This window comes from Dama dama, chromosome X (genome assembly GCF_033118175.1).
Source record: "Dama dama isolate Ldn47 chromosome X, ASM3311817v1, whole genome shotgun sequence".
In the NCBI taxonomy this organism is placed as follows: Eukaryota; Metazoa; Chordata; class Mammalia; order Artiodactyla; family Cervidae; genus Dama; species Dama dama.
In genome coordinates, this window is record NC_083714.1 from 156,366,147 (window position 1) to 156,384,440 (window position 18,294).

Here is an 18,294-nt window from a genome sequence, read left to right on the forward strand (position 1 = left end):
GGCATGTGTGATCTAGTTCCCTGACTAGGGACTGAACCCAAGTTCTCTGCACTGGTAGTGTGGATTCTTAGCCACTGGACAAATAATCTTATTTATAATAGCATTGAAAAGAATGAAGTAATTAGGAGTAAACTTAAGTAGATGAAGAATGAAGTAATTAGGAGTAAACTTAAGTAGATGAAAGACTTATATGTTGAAAACTATGAAATATTGTTGAAAGGAATCTGACATAAATAAATAGATAGCTGTCTCATGTTTATGGATCTGGAGGCTTAATATTATTAAGCTGTTCTTACTACCCAAAGCAATTTAAAGATTCAATGCATTTCCTATCAAAATCCCAATGGAATTTTTTTCAGATATAGAAAATCCATCCAACAGTTAACACGGAATCTCAGAGAACCCCAAACAGGCAAAGAAATCTTAGAAAGAACAGCAAAGCTGGAGGCCTCTGATTTCTGAACATACTACAAAGGTACAGGAACCAAACGAGTGTAGATTTGGCAAAAAATGTATGCTTAGTCACTCAGCCTTCTTGACTTTTTGTGACCTTTTGGACTGTAGCCCACCAGGCTCCTCTGTCCAGGGGATTTCTCAGGCAAGAATACTGGACAGGGTTGCAATATCCTTCTCCAGGGGGTCGTCTTAACCCATGGATTGAACCCACATCTCCGGTGTCCCCTGCACTGAAGGCAGATTCTGCACCTGCTGAGCCACTGAGGAAGCTGGCTGGCATAAAGACAGACGTGTCAATCAATGGAACAGAATAGACAACCAGAAATAAACTCTTGGATACATGGTCTAATGATCTTCATCTAGGGTGTCAAGATAGTGGGGAAAGTTTAATCCCTGTAATGAATGGTGCTGGGGAAACAAAATAATCATATGCAAAATAGTGAACATTTTATATCTTGAAAAAAAATTAATTCAGAATAGATTAAAGACCTAAATGCAAGACTTGATAAGACTCTTCCAAGTGTGAAGCTTCACGACACTGAAACAGCAATGATTTCTTAGATATGGTACCAAGTGCACAAGTATTAGTAACAAAGTAAAAATAGACAAATGAGATTAATCTTAAAATCTCTGTGCAGCAAAGGACACTGAACAGAGTTGAAAAGGCCACCTATAGGTGGTAGAAAATATTTGTAAAATATGCCTCTGATAAGAGGTTAATAAGCATACACCAGTATGAAGGCTACCTACAAGCCAGGAAGAGACCCTGATTGACCATGATGGCACCTTGATATCAAATTTCCATGTTCCAGCATTGCAAGAGAACAAATTTCTGTGATTTGAGGAATGCAGTCTGTTTTCTTATGGCAGTCTGAGCTGACTAACAGTGAGAGAAGGAATTGAATAGACATTTCTCCAGAGAAAATACACAAATGGCCAACAAACATATGAAAAGATGCTCAATATTACTAATCAATAGGGAGATACAAACTGAAACCTTCTGTCATGGGCAATATGTCTAAGAAGACAATAGCAAGTTTGGTAAGGATATGGATAAATTGGAACCCTTATACGCTATTGTTGGCAATGTAAAATGTTGCAAGCTTTCTAGAAAACAGTATGGAGTTTCCACAGAAAGTTAGAACTGCTGTATCATCTAGCAACCCCACTCAAGAGTGTGTTTCCTTAAAAAAATTGAAAGCAAGATATTCAATAAATAGTGGGCACATGTATAGTCACTGCCGCATTATTCCCAATGGGCGAGATGTGTAAGCAACCTAAATGTTCATTGCTGGATAAAAGATAAAGATTATATATAAGATATATGTTATAGCTCTTATATCCACATGCACACAACTGAATGTTTTGAAGCCTTAAAAAAGAATTCTGTCACATGCTACATCATGGATGGGTCTTGATGATATTTTACTATGTGAAATGAACCAATCAAAAAAGACAAATATTGCTCGATTCCACTTCTATGAGGTATATAAATTAATCAAATCCATGGAAACAGAGAATAAAATCGTGGTTGCCAAGGGCTGTGAGGAGGAAGGATTGGAGAATTGTCACTCAGTGGGTTAGGTCTTCAGTCACGCAAGGTGTAACATTTCTACAGATTTGTTGTACAACAATGTGTATATATATCCCCGGTGGCTCAGTGGTAAAAAATCCACCTGCAATGCAGGAGATGCCACAGATGCAGGCCCAGTTCCTGGGTTGGGAAGATCACCTGGAGCAGGAGATGGCAACCCACTCCCGTATCCTTGCCTAGAGAATCCCACGGACAGAGGAGCCTGGTGGGCTACAGTCTATGGGTACGCAGAGTCAGATATGACTGAGCGATTAGCACTATGGCCACAAACACTAACGTGCACATAGTTAGCAACAGTGTGTCATACACTCAGAAATTGTTAAAAAGGTAAATAAAGACGTGCAGGCGTATGGTGAACCGAGGCGTATGTATTCCCAATGAAGAATCTCTCCTTATGCCAAAACCTTTGCAGACAACTAAATGTTTGGTTTTCATGTCTGTTTCACTACTTTTAATAACATCAGGGAACAGAGGGACTTCCCTGGTGCACAGTGGATGAGATTCTGCCTGCCAATGCAGAGGACACAGGTTTGATGGCTGGTCCAGGAAGATTCCACTTTCTTTGGGGCAGCTAAGCCTGTGTGTCACAAACTACAGAGCCTGCACATGCTCTGCAATGATAAGACACTCACTGCAATCAGAGAAACCCATGGACAGCAGCAAAGAGCCAGTGTAGCCAAAACTAAATAAATAATTTTTAAAAATCTGGGAGAACAGAAATCCACAGATGGAGAATCACAAAACTATCTAAATTGTTTTCTCCAGTCTAGGCAGATTAACTCTTCTAAACTCTTTGAGCAGCAGAGAGGAAGTGAGCTGCTCACTTCTATTTTATAATAAGTGTACTTCATTTTATCTACCTGATGTCATCTCTGGTCACTGAAATGTGGGAAAGATCATGGAGAATAAACAGTTCTCTCCGACCCTTTCCCAGAATAAAAATATAGAATTAGTTTAACCTTAGGGTAAGAAGATCATGGGTTTTGTTTTATATACATACATAAATAATGTATCTTGACATAATATGTTAATTATTTCCTTTTCGCAGAGATTTAATCCAATAACCAATGAGATTAGTGTTAAATCTGTTGGGTGAATTTATTTCTAATGTTCCTTTAACTGCCTTTCACTAAGAATGTTTAGCAAAAATAAATCTTTTTTAAAAAGAATGATGAATTTTAACCATAAAACTTTTGAGAATTACACTGGAAAACCTATACATTCATCTTCATTCAGGCTTATGCAAATATTTGGCCACAACCACTTCGGAATGCTGAAAATTATGTTTTCCTTGCTAATGGCTGAGATGAAGTTGAGACCTAAGCCCAGACTGGTTTCAGGAAGACACTTCCACATTCTCCTGGCCCCTCACCTTCCTGCCTTGGTGTTCATTCTTCATCAGAATCTTCAGTGTCATCTACCTGCGGCTCGATGATCTGCCTGTGGTGATGCATGAAATCCGGTCGAGTGGCTCTGAAACCTGGAAAGAAGCAAAATATTTGTCATAAGAAGGAGAAACAAATCACAGAAGAAATTGAAAGTGTCAGAAAGTCAGGGAATCAGTGGGATGGGCTGGGGGAATCTAGAACAAGGCAAGAGAGTCAACCTCCCTCTGGTACAGAACTGTAAACATTTCCTCCAGTTTAGTCTCCACACAAAAGGGACATGTGAGCAGATGGAGCCACCTAAGAGCGGGCCAAGTGAACACTGAGGGTGAAGACCTGTTTCATGTTTCCCAGACTCAGGCACCCAGCACTTCCTGGTACCTATAGCAATCAGCGCTTCGTAGTATCTTTTCACATTCCTATATTGGATTTTTTCCCATTCTCCCATCTCTTTCCATTCTTCCTTGGAGAAGTATACGGAGATGTCTTTGAAAGCATCTTTGTCCTAAGGAACATAATAGATTTCATCAGTGATTTACTAATCTAAGTCAGACGTTAGAGCTGAAGCTTCTCCTCCACCTTTTGCGCAGGGAGTAGCATGAAGCTGCAGGATGGTCTGTGTGAGACAGGGATGAAGACTTTCCTTCCCGACTGTGTCCTGCTTACCTGAACAAACACTGAGCATTTTCCTAACTCTCCCTGGACACAGAGCAGTTGACGAAGCTAGTGTCCTGTTTTGTCCCACTCCACCCCACCATCTCAGACAGGACCAGGCATTCCCATCCTGTGTATAGTCACAGGGAAGTTCACTCAGCTGCCCAGGCAAGCAGTCTGTGGTGCTTCAGGTACAAGCACCATGTCCTTCCTATAGAGCTGGCTTAGAGCCCAGCTTTGCCGCCTCCACCTCTCACCGTGGGCTTCCACTCTGTTCTTCCGTTATCTCCGTCAGTGCTCTCCTCTGTAGACTTGTTCGGCCTCATGGCCATTGGAGTGCCCACGGCCAAGGAAGAAGAAGGTGCTGAGAGAGCCCAGACCAGTGTCCAGAGCCTGGTCTGTCTTCCTTGGGTAGAGTATCCAGGGCAAGAAGGTGAGGGGAAAGTCAGGGTGAGGGTGGGATGGACGGATCCTGACTGGATATGACATATCAGCCTAATGTGAACTAGGTTTGGTTTCTTTGGTTCCCCTACAATTCAGGCCCTCTGAGGGAAAACACTGGGAAGGAAGTGTCTGTGGGTGACGGAGGGAATCTTGAGGAGACCTGGAAACCCCTAACTGCTGGACTGGGGTCAGGCTGAAATCAGGGCTCTGTTCCAGTGCAGCAGAGGGAATGTTTCTCCAAGAAGGGTTTTGAGGATCTCTTCCTGGACACTCAGAAAAATCTGGGCATAACGTAGGTTCTACGTCTAAGGGACAAGTCGCTCAGCTTGAGCAGATCTGGGTCCCAAGGACTGAAGTAACTGGGGTCCTCAGACAGAAAGGACTGGGGATCTTTTGGCTGACATAGAATGTGCAGGTTGAGAAAATTTGGGATCTGTGAGGCTGAGGAAATAGGGGGTTTCTTATTAAGGGACTTTAGGTCTCCCACAGGCAGGAAAGACAGTTAGGGTCTTGAGGAGGAAGAGTTTTAAGAGCTCACAGACGGAGGGATTCTGGATCTCCGAGGCTGAGGAAATTTGGTGTCTCTGCGGGTGCTATTTTTAGGGTGCCTCAGGCTGAGGGGAACTGGGGTTAATCTAGGTATTTGAGGGTCGCAGCACTAAGGGGTTTGGTTTTTCTGTGGGTGAAGGGACTTGTAATCCCTGAAGCTGAGGAGACGCAAGCCCCCTTCAGATTAGGACTCAGGTTACTCAAAGTTGACAGGATTTCGGGCTTCCCACCCTGGAATTTGAAGCCATCAGGCTAAGGGTTTATGAGGGCTGCACAGAGTGCGTTCCCGTCAGCCTCCCCCTTGTCCTGCCGCGCTGCCCACCCTGTCCCCAGGAGCGCTAGAGGTTCAGCGACGTCCAGTCCTTCTGCGCTGAGGTGAAGTGAAGGGCGAGCAGCCTGCCTGTACCCTGTCAGGCACAAGCGACCAATCGGTGATGTGACTGAGGCAGTCTGGCCAATAGGCGCCCGGAGGGTGGGGAGCGCGATGGAGGCCCCGCCCCTCCGCTCGGGGATTGGCTGCTCTGTGGGCTTGTCTGTCAAGCCTCCAGTGTGCAGGCGCAGATTGGCTAGTTTCTTTGTTTTCATGCATGGCCTCTTAGGCCTGGAACCTCAAGTGCGCTGGTTGTCCTCAGGCTGAATATTTCTTTCCATTGCCCTCAACTGGTATATCGGCTCCACCAGACTGTAACCGTGCTCCCGGAGTTTATCCTAGGCCCACCTGTACCCTACCTTGTCAAATCCAGTTTTGTCAAGAACTCTATGTGTTGACTGCTGCATTGTTCAAGTGAAACGGTGGAATTAACTGCATTTTGATGAGACACAAGATAAACACCGTGTGGTCAAAGATATAAACACAACACATGGAAAAAGGATGTTAGAAAACACTTGAAGGATTTTTAACCTGAAAGTAGAAGTGTCACTGATGAGCCATTTGTATATGTAATGTGGGTATGAAAAGCCTTCAGAAATGAGGTATAAATAAAACCTCAAAGCCTTGCAAGTGTTTTCTGTAACGCAAAGCATCGATCTGGAGTACTGTCGATCCACAGAGCTGAGCTTGCCTGACACTTACTGGATTCACAAGATAAAATAGGGACACTGTTTCTGGCCCTTAGGTAGCTTTGCTCACAGAAAATTAATGTGATTTCCATGTATTGGAAGCAAAGTGACTGACTGTAGAATTAGTGTCAAGTGTTGGTTGGGAGTCTGGATGGAGAAATGTTATCAGAAAAGTGAGTTTACCTCTTGGTGGGTGTAGAGCCAGAAGGTACAACCCAGCCAAAGCTCATGGGAAGGAAAAGTGTATTACTTGCAGAACTATGGAGAACACCATGGAGCTTTCCAGAGCAGTGTCTCTGTAAACCACAAAGTTGGGTAAGCTTTAATCTATGAGTACAGGCATGTTCCGGCTTCTGTGTTGACTCAGATGGTAAACAATCTCTGCATAGCAGAAGACCCGGGTTCAACCCCTAAGTGAGGAAGATCCCAAATGGAGGGCGGGGCAGTCCACTCCAGGATTCTTGCCTGGAGAATCCCACAGAGAAAGGAGGCTGGTGGTCCATGGGATTGCAAAGAGTCAGACATGAGTGAGTGACTAACACTTTAACTTTACAGGCATGTTCATTAAGGATCTTGGGCTGTGGGAGACTCCAAGCTTCAGTCGATTGAAGTCTTGAGAGTCAGAACCAGTCACCATCAGCATCCCTTACATTCCAGCTGGTCTGGTATACATATTCCTGATATAGATATATATATCTATTTTTCTTCATATTCTTTCCCCTTATGAGTTCAATTCAGTCACTCAGTCGTGTCCGACTCTTTGCAGCCCCATGGACTGTAGCACGCCAGGCCTACCTGTCTATTTGTAACTCCCAGAGTTTACCGAAACTCATGTCCATTGAGTCGGTGATGCCATGCAACCATCTCATCCTCTGTCGTCCCCTTCTCCTCCTGGCCTCAATCTTTGTCAGCATCAGGATACTTTGAAATGAATCAGCTCTTCACAACATGTGGCCAAAGCATTGGAGTTTCAGCTTCAACATCAGTCTTTCCAATGAACACTCAGGTCTGATCTCATTTAGAATGGACTGGTTGGATCCCCTTGCAGTCCAAGGGACTCTCAAGTCTTCTCCAACACCACAGTTCAAAAGCATCCATTCTTCAGCAGTCAGCTTTCTTTATAGTCCAACTCTCCCATCCATACATGACCACTGGATAAACCATAGCCTTGACTAGGCAGACCTTTGTTAGCAAAGTAACATCTCTGCTTTTTAATATACTGTTTAGGTTGGTAATAATTTTTCTTCCAAGAAGTAAGTGTCTTTTAATTTCATGGCTGCAGTCACCATCTGCAGTGATTTTGGAGCCCCCCGAAATAAAGTCAGCCACTGTTTCCCCATCTATTTGCCATGAAGTGATGGGACCAGATGCCATGATCTTAGTTTTCTGAATGTTGAGCTTTAAGTCAACATTTTCATTCTCTTCTTTCACTTTCATCAGGAGGCTCTTTAGTTCTTCTTCACTTTCTGCAATAAGGGTTGGGCCATCTGCATTGCTGATATTTCTCCCGGCAATCTTGAATTTAGCTTGTGCTTCATCCAGCCTGGTATTTCTCATGATGTATTCTGCATAGAAGTTAAATAAGCAGGGTGACAATATATAGCCTTGATATGCTCCTTTCCCGATTTGGAACCAGTCTGTTATTCCATGTCTGGTTCTGACTGTTGCTTCTTGACCTGCATACAGATTTCTCAAGAGACAGGTCAGGTGGTCTGGTATTCCCATGTTTTGGGAATTTTCCACAGTTTATTGTGACCCACACAGTCAAAGGCTTTGGCATAGTCTATAAAGCAGAAATAGATTTTTTCTGGAACTCTCTTGCTTTTTCAATGATCCAGTGGATGTTGGCAATTTGATCTCTGGTTTCTCTGCCTTTTCTAAAACCAGCTTTAAGATCTGGAAGTTCACAGTTCACGTATTGTTCAAGCCTGGCTTGGAGAATTTTGAGCATCATTTTGCTAGTGTATGAGATGAGTGCAATTGTGCAGTAGTTAGAGCATTCTTTGGCATTGCCTTTCTTCGGGATTGGAATGAAACCTGACCTTTTCCAGTCCTGTGGCCACTGCTGAGTTTTCCACATTTGCTCACAGATTGAGTGCAACACTTTCACAGCATCATCTTTTAGGATCTGAAATAGCTCAACTGGAATTCCATTACCTCTACTAGCTTTGTTTGTAGTGATGTCTCCTAAGGCCCACTTGACTTCACATTCCAGGATGTCTGGCTCTAGATGAGTGATCACACCATCGTGATTATCTGGTTCATGAAGATCTTTTTTGCACAGTTCTTCTGTGTTTTCTTGCCACCCCTTCTTAATATCTTCTGCTTCTGTTAGGTCCATACCATTTATGTGCTTTACTGAGCCCATCTTAGTATTAAATGTTCTCATAATCATAAGTTTTAAGGTTGCTATTGCAGGGAATGGCCACAAGGCGTCAGGAATTTTCATGCCCAGTTGTGATTACCTTGGAAGTGAAAATTTTCAAGTTTTAACTCAAGACTGTAATTTAGTATGGAATGTACCTGAAGAAAGAACCAAAGCTTTTCTGTTCTTTCTGAACATTCTGATTTATTTATTTTATTTTATTTTATTTTTTTTAATTTACTGGCAGTGCCATGTTGCATGTGGACTTTTTAGTTCCGTGACCAAGTGTCGAACCCTCACCCCCTGCATTTGAAGCACAGAATCTTCACCACTGGACTGCAGGGAAACACCCTAAGCATTATTTTTTTTTAAGTAACCTTTATTTCATATTGTAGTAACATTGATATACCATGTGTTGTTTGTGGCAGGTGAACCAAGTATATTTTCTATTTTGTTGTTGTTCAATTGCCAAGTCAGGTCTTTCTGTAGGACCGTTCCCTTTTCTACAGGCCCTGTTATACTGATAAGACATCTATTTGTATTTACATAAGTGTACATAAATGTAAATATCTAGGTACATACATATGTAAATGTTCAGATAGAGATATAAATGTCTAGGTACTTGGATATACAAATGTCTATATGCATAGAAATATACATTCTAGGTATATAGATGTATTAATACTTACGTTCATAGAGACATAAATATCTATATACATAAACATATAAATATATATGTACATATAGACATAAATATCTATGCAAAACAGAAAAAGAGACACAGATGTACAGAACAGACTTTTGGACTCCATGGGAAAAGGCGAGTGTGGGATGTTTCGAGAGAACAGCTTCAAAACATGTATATTATCTAGGGTGAAACAGATCACCAGACCAGGTTGGATACATGAGACAAGTGCTCAGGCCTGGTGCACTGGGAAGACCCAGAGGGAGCAGGTAGAGTGGGAGGTGGGAGAGGGGATCGGGATGGGGAACACATGTAAATCCATGGCTGATTCATGTCAAGGTATGACAAAAACCACTACAATATTGTAAAGTAATTAGCCCCCAACTAATAAAACTAAATGGAAAATAGAAAGAAATATACATTATAGGTACATAGATGTATAAATACCTAGCTTCATAAAGACATTAATATCTATATACATAGACATGTAAATATATATGTACATATAGACATAACTATCTATGTATATACAGATATAAACATCTATTATAGATACATATAGACACAGATATCTATATACATAGACATGTAAATATCTGTATACACGGAGGATGGTTACACAGTGGACAATGAAGGAGACCACCTTATAGACAAAATAAGTGATACAGATAGTGGCATTTATAAGAGCATACTAGGAGATAGAAACATAAACAATGTCAAACAAAGAGAACACAGCTCAGCAAGATGCATGTGACTAGTTTTAATGTGATGGCACTAAACCAACAAGTCCACAGTGGGTCAGTAGATGATGGCAAAGTCTGGAAGGGTGAGGTAGTGAAAACAAGTTAAATGTTCCACCTTTGTTTACAAAGTATACCTTATACATTTTTGGATTCATACTTGTTACCTCCTTAAGTATGTATCACCTATATATTCTCCTATGCCCACATCCAAGTCGTTTCAACTCAAAGCAAGCATAACTGCAACTTGTTGCAACTCTAGTTAGTCAATTGTTCCAATTTCATGAAAAAGACACATTGGGATTCTTTTGTATAGACCAGCAATGGTTAGGATTTCTGTCTAATTTTTTTTTTTTTTTTTTTTTTTTTAGGGTCCTTAGAGATCATTTAAAATTTCAACACTTCTCCCTGCTTCACCTTGTTCTGATTTAATTGACATTGGAAAAGTTATGGAAAGAGTGTTTAATATAATCTGAACTCACTAGGTATCTATTGTTTGGTGTACATAAAGATCTGAGAGGTAGACTTCGATGGATGTAAAAATAAATATTGTGGATATAGAACATAATTAGAAATTGCGAGAGTCACTTGACCAGAGATCAATCACAATGGATCCACTTCATCTCCCACACCCATGAGGACAAGTTAATCTTGGTAATAATATCAGCAACTGAAGAGTTAAAATGTTGAAAGGTTGTTGCTGAAGGATAAAACGCCAGAATTCTTTGCCTCCAGAGGAGATGAATTCAATCCAGAGCCAGAGACGAGGCTGGATAGCTCAGAGCTTCAGTGAAATAAAGTTTTATTAAAGTATAAAGGAGATAGAGAAAGCTTCTGACATAGGCATCAGAAGGGGGCAAAAGAGTACTCCCCTTCTTCTCTTTAGCTGTATGTTATATAGTCACTCACAGTCTGTTAATGAAAAGAAAGGAGTGTCATAAAATTTAGAATGGCACCAGATAATTCATCCCTGGCCATAAAACGATTGACTTGAATCTTGTAGAAGGGAAGAATACCAACAAATAGTTTCATTTACAGAGATTAGGGGAAGAATAGCTGAGTAAGTAGGTTGGGCCATTTGGAGGAACCAACTTGAAGATAGAGTCTGGGGTTCATTAACATAGCTTAAAAGAACATTTCCTTAAGAAAAAGAAATGTATTTGTTAACTCAAAGTTTGAGAGTAGTTAGCCTCAGGTGAAACCAGGTGTCATGGTAACACAGCATTTTAAGAGAAACCTCCTTTTAAATTTGTATAGAGAAGGAAAATATCACTGGTTTTCTTCCTCCTGCCGCTTAAGAGAGATAAAAATGTCTGGCACTTGCAGCCTCTTTCCTCCATTTGGAGACCCCTGGCCTTCCTGCCTGTTACCCTCTCAGTGTTATCACTGCAAAAAATGATTATGAAAAGAAATCTATGGAATGTTTTCATAGATAGGATGCAACTTTCCAAGAGGCTTTAAATTTCAGGTGAGTGTTTTATTATTTGAAATCTTGAGCGGATTACAGACTCTGTAAGTTTTGCAGACTGTTCAAAGTTACATTCTATTCCATCCCGGAATGAATCCATTGCCTTTTGGTTCATGCACTTGTGACACACTTCATCAGCTTAGAGACAATCTGTGTTGGAGAGTGTTCTAAACCAATGTGTGCATACCAGCTGCAGGTCTGAAAAGAAACATTCACTCTCATGTTGTTGTAGTTGCTGTTCAGTTGCTAAGTTGTGTCTGACTCTTTGTGACCCCATGGACTGCAGCACGCCAGGAATCCCTGCCCATCACCAACTCCTGGAGATTGTTCAAACTGCTGTCCGTTGAATCAGTGATGCCATCCAACCATCTCTTCCTCTGTCATCCCCTTCTCCATTTGCCTTCAGTCTTTCCCAGCATCAGGGTGTTTTCCAGCGGGTCGGCTCTTCACATCAGAGGACCAAAAGTTTGGAGCTTTGGTTTCAGCGTCAGTCCTTCCTATGAATGTTCAGGACTGATTTCCTTTAGCATTCACTGGTTTGATCTCCTCACAGACCCAGGGACTCTCAAGAGTCTTCTCTAGCACCACAGGTCAAAAGCATTCGTTCTTCAGTGCTCTGCCTTCTTTGTGGTCCTGCTCTCACATCCGTACATGACTACTGCAAAAACCACTAGCTTTTTCTCTCACATATGGGATACCAAATTTGTTTTTACATATTGCCTGCTATATTTAGGCTCTTGGTTCATACTTCATGTACCCATGTAGTGTTGTATTTCAATCCAGTTTGAAACAGAGCTTTGTTTGAAAACGTTTTGCCCACCAGCAGCGTTCTATTCTCACCAGCACCTCTTACCTTGGAGTGACATCTCAAAACTCAGAAACTCTTACATGTTGATATGAATATTAATTTCATTTTAGCAGAGTTTAAACAGAGAAGTGACAAAATCAGGGTGCCTATTTTATCAGGTTTCTCCAGGCAGAAAATCTTGATGTGAAGCTTGATGTGGTTCAGTTGCTCAGTCGTGTCCAACTCTTAAATCTATGCAACCCCATAGATTGCAGCATGCTGGGCTTCCCTGTCCTTCACCATCTACCATAGTTTGCTCAAACTCATGTTCATTATGTTGGTGATGCTATCCAACCATCTCATCCTATGTCATCCCCTTATCCTCCTGCCCTCACTCTTTGAAACTGAAATTGTTAGAAGGCAGAGTTCATACAACTTATGGGCTCCTTGACTCAATTTTTTTTTTTTTGCAAGAATTTTCATATGTATTTTTTTCAAGTGTGACCTTTCATTCATATAACAGCAAATAACATAATTAGAAGAAACCAATTTGAAACAATGGATTGTTTCTTCCCTGACAATCTGAACCCAAAGGGACCAGTGGGAACCACAAAGATCTGGGGGCCAAGTTTTTAAGAATATTTTAGGTTGGCAAATACTAACTAGTATGATTTCCATTTCACCAGTATTTATTCTGATACAGAATATCCTTTTCTAGAAGGCTTCCAGTGTGGCTGCCTCCTGCTGGAAGCATTGGGGAAGGAATCAGGGCACTGTCTGTCTGTCTTTACAAGACACTGGACTCAACTCTAAGAAATCCCTGGATCTTCCCTGGATCCTGACCACCACTTGGCCAAAGATACTGGTAACAGTTTTGTTTTGCCTGTTAAAGTGTTTAATGACAAATATTTGTTGTACCCGGATCGCGGAATCCCACCAAACACCACAGGAGCCGCGGACCAATGCAAAAGCAGTGAGGAACTTTATTACAAGCTCGAGCAGGGACTCCCTCCACACAACATAATGGCCATGCGGAGAGAGCCCCGAGTAATACGGCGATCTATTTTTACACCGTATAGAGGGGAAAATGGGAAGCTTAAGGGGATCGGTTAAATCTTTAACTAAGGGTGTCTTCTTAGCTACTGATTGGTGTGTTAGGGTAAGGGGGTGAGGGAATTCCTGTCCTCCCCTGATTGGCTCGTTGAGTTTCTTTGTCTTAAAGTTTTGTTTTCTCTCCTCGGGAGGGGGTTTCACATTTCACATTTCCCCCTCTTCTAGTTCCTATGGAAGGCCCAATTATGTGTCTTCTACAGAGTCAGTATATCATCTGTGGAGACAGTCAAATATTGAGATCTTAGTAACATTAGGTGGACGGACAGGCAGTGTCTCTTCTCGACCTTTCCCGAACCCTTCTGGGTGGTGGTGGCTTATTAGTTCCGTATTCCTCATCAGGCTCTCCTGTCATAAAACAACTCATGCAAATGGTTACTATGGTGCCTGGCCAGGGCAGGCGATTTCAATCAGTGTGCTTCCCCTAACAACTCCCCACTGAGAGACTTCATACTCAAGATGCTTTCTGGGAATTGGGGCGGAGGTCTCTTTCTTCTATAACTTCTTCCTGCTGTGCCTGGGCATAGGCCTGCTGAGCAGAGCAGAAGTCTCTCTATACCTGACCTAAGATGAGGTGTTCTACATCTGAAACCAGCTTTTACTCTTGTAATAACAGCAACTTAGTTTGAAACTGTTGGCACCTCTCAGAGATAAAATAGACAGTGGGCAAAGAGGAGACCTAACAGGATGGTCATCACTGGTCCCCAGAAACAGGAGGCAACATTTGGAGTGAGGGCTGCAGGGTTGGTAACTCTTTTTTTTTTTTTTTTTTTAATTGGCTGGTGGTGAATCAACAGAGCTGTGCTCCAGGAATCTTGTGTTTAGTCTGAAGTTACCGTCCTCCACCTGGGTGGGGGCGCCAGTTCTGTAGAAGAACTCAAAAGACATTGTTATGCATATTTCTTTGAGTAGGAACTAGGACCTTGCCTCAAAGCTGTGCCACCATTTGATTGTTTCCCCTCTGTTTCTGTATTTCCTCCCTTCCCTGATGAGCAATTGTTTGAATCCACCCTTTGGAACTCAGGGAAGGTCAAGGAGGCTGAATGAAGCCTATATCCTACAGATAAGAAATGGAGAACACACAGCAGATCTGTACTCCAGAGTCGCCACCCACAGAGTCCTGCTCAGTTTTAATTTAGGGAACAGGGCAACTATGACTGTGATAACTTCCTGTCAAAATGGGGCATAGGACTGCGTCAGCTTGGAGAAGAGACACTGAATTGGAAGTATTCCTGAGTTCTAAGTCCTAGATCTGAGCCTTGTATGATTAAAATCTCAATCCCTTGGTCTGCCATTTTGTTGTAACATGCCCAGTTAGTAGTAGCTGAAGGAGGGGTAACTGAAGTTTTAATAGACAAAATAAATCTCTTTCTTTTAGAAGAATAGGCCTGAAAACCAGTCTGGACCTGGCACTTTAGGGATACTTGTAGCCAGGTGGCCAGCTGCCTAGTTTTATAAAAAGTAAGGTAGAAGTTACTACCTTCCAGCAGATATTGTTTTGAGAATGGTGGCATCTAAGCCTGACACGACTCAGAAAACTCAAATGTTTAGCAGTACAATGTCTAATCTGAAATTACATCCATGGTAACACCTGGTTATTTCCCAGGATGTCTGAACCATAGCTGAATACTCTATTTTGACTTTTAATTGTAAAATTTTTCCTTAATAGCCAAAGCAGATGTCACCATTAATGATGTCAATGTTTCTCTAGGTATGAGAAGATGCAAGAATTGGGACTCATAAAATCTCCTGAAAAGATCTAACTATCTGAAGGTGTGTTCTGCCAGTTTTTCCCAGAGCACGGAGTGTCTCATTCCTGATCTTCACCCTGAACTCCTTTCAGGGCTGTTGAAAGTCAGCAGTTGCACAGGCCATGATTTAATATCTATACATGTAGATGACAAGTGTCACTCTTCAGTTGGCAGAGCCCCTTTTTGCTCATAAACTTGACCACCACTTTGAGGGGGGCATTTCATGACCATTTTATCCCATGGTGCTGAGAATGTCCATTCTCAGGTTTGGCAAAGCCTTTGTTGACCGGCCACTAAATGTGCTATTGCTGGACTAGGCCATAAAACAGTACCCCAAATTCTCTGGACCACCTGTCTTACTAGCCTCTTGGTCCAGGAAAACATTCCCTCTTGTTGCTTTTTCTCATATCTAGAGTTACAATGTTATCATCATCAATCTCATAGGGAACTGTTATGTTATTCCATCAGAGGCCTCAGTTACGCATTTGGCAGTGTAAGAAATAGCAATTTTGTAAAACAGGTGAGGTGCAAAGAACATAGCCAACAGTATTAGTAAAGTTACAAGAAAGACTTAAGAGCTTCCATTAGATGTAGCCCAGTATATCCCAGGTCGTCTGACTTAGTCTACTCTGTACAAATCTTTATCTTTCAGGGAAATTATACATTGGCACCACTGTCTATAAGGCACAGAGCCCAGTTTTCTAGTGTTACTAGACTGGTTATCCTTAGTATGATTTAATTGTTTTCAACACAGAGGAGATAAACCTAAATTACCATAGCCTGGTGTTATCTATATAAATCCATCTCATAATTGTGGGATATTTCTTTTTCCTTTGCTAAAACTTTTCTTGTTGCTCTGATTGAGCTTGAGGAATAGAAAAAGGCTCAAATTTATGGCCAGTGTCAGAGTAGGCATTCTTAATTGGCCCAGTGAGGGGATCCCGTCTGGTAGTACCACAGTGACCTGAATATGACTATAATTTTTTCAAGTAGATTTCCTCAGGGCCAACCAGTTAGAGTCTTATAGTAGAGAAATTTACCAAGGTAACCCAGAGCTAGACACAAATAATTGGCCACAAACCCAACAATTGGATTGATTTCTAAAACTAGCATAGTATCAGGCCTATGATAGAAAAGCATTTGATTTATATACAAAGGTCTAAGAAGTCAAGAGAACATTATAAATGATCATAGGAATCAGGTCCAGCATCTTGGGCAAGCTGTCTACCTCTGATGTCGTTGTCTTCTCATCCTGGTGTAGTGTAGTTTCTCTTGTTTGAGCATCATTTTAAGGTGAGATCAGGTTAGCTGTCTTCTCTATAGACCAATCCAGTGTAGGGGCCTTTGGAAGTGGGAATTAATCTAAGAGTTAATTTCCCTTCAGTTTCATTGTGCATGAGCTAGTTAAGAGTACCTGATAAAAAGTCCTTCCATCCAGGTTGGAGACAGTCCCTTAAATTATGTCTTTTTCCAGTCCTGCTTGCAGGTCATGAGGCATCTGATCTTCATCCAAAGATAGATTACTGAGATAAGCTTCAGAAACAAACTTAGGGTGTTCTTTAAGAATTCAATTAAATTTTGCATTAAGATCACATAACAGCAAAGAACTATCTGAGAAATGAGTCTTACTACATGCAGACCTCCATTAACAAATGGGATTTAACATTTTTTGAAATATCTTTTTCTCCCTAAATTACCCTAATTTTTATCAAATACAACCAAATTAAGGCTAGTTTGGTTGCAAAATAGGTTTGTTCTCACTAATTTTGGTCTGATGATTTATATAACCATAATTGATCATAGACTTTTTATTTTGCTGAAACACTTATAGGATCTCAGACTGAACTTTTAATATAAAACAGGGCTGGGAAACTCACACTAAAGGCTTATCACAGATTTTGCATAACAAATCTAGGTGAACTCTTTTTTTTTTAAGGGCTCAAAAATTCCTTGAGATTTTTGTACCTGTTAGTGAGATAACCTTGGCTCATTTGATAAACTTACTGGAAACTTAAGAGTTTCAAATTTCTGGAGGAGTCAGATAGAGAGAAAATATAATTGTTTGGTTTATAACATGTAATTTTACCCAATTACCTTTCTAATTAGCTTGAGAGGAAGGTTTTCCTTACTCCCAGAAAACACTAGATTTAAACCTGTAATTTCTCAGATAGAAACCATAAAAGTTATAAGCATATTCGCTGGTTCATTCAGTCCTTTGTTAACTTTTGTGAAGTCATTAGGTTTTTCATTAGAATACCAAGACATATCAAAATGTTAAGAACTCCATATAATTTCTAGGATATCTATGTTAATAATTTTCCATACATTATAACATGAGTGGATTTATTACTCATTTGATAATCTTTTTCATGTAATTTAACCAACCAAATAAACACAGCTTAATATCTCTCTTTGGGATGTTTCAGGGGCCCTCTGAAACACCCCAAAGTTAGCTAGATGTCAAAGGAACTTCAAAAGAATTCAATTTAGGAAGTTTTATCAAAAAGATCAATTAAAAGCTTTAGAACATTTGGTCAGATTTAGTCAATGTTGATGGGTGTATCATTTAGCTTGTTGATATGTCACAATGGGTGTAAATACCAAGGCTCAAGGTCTAGAGAAAGTCAGCTCTGCCATCTTGAACTTAAGTGGCTGTAACCAGTTTTCTTATGACTGTGTCATTCTTAACAAAATCCATTTATCTAACTAATTGTAATCCAATTTTAGAAAATCCTGATCATGCTTAACACTTTTTAGTATTTTTTCATTTTTTTTTTTTTAATGAAAGCACACTTCCAGCTTTCCTTTAGCAACCAAGAGCTAACTTTTATATTAGCATTTTATAGATTGGTGAGCATAAATACCAGTGATAATTTCTAAAACCCTTGCTTTCTTAAAACTTTTTAGGATGGCATCAAACATTATTCATTTATAGTCCCAAATCTCTTTAGTTTTTCTGTAAAAGGAAATCAGTGTTTAGTAGTAAATGTTTCAAAATCTTATTTCATTTGGAAATGACCTAATTATTTAATAGACTTCCAATACTTAGTTTAGCACAACCCTTAGAAATTTAAGTTACACCAATCTGGAGAGACTATTTTAAACAGATATTCTTAAAGAATAATTTTTCTTAATAGAGTTTATATACAAACTCATACCTCATTTACACTTTTTAGAAGTTTTTTCACTCGAGGTAATTTCCTTGTTGACAAACTTGTAACAGGTATAATATTTAACTTATATTAAA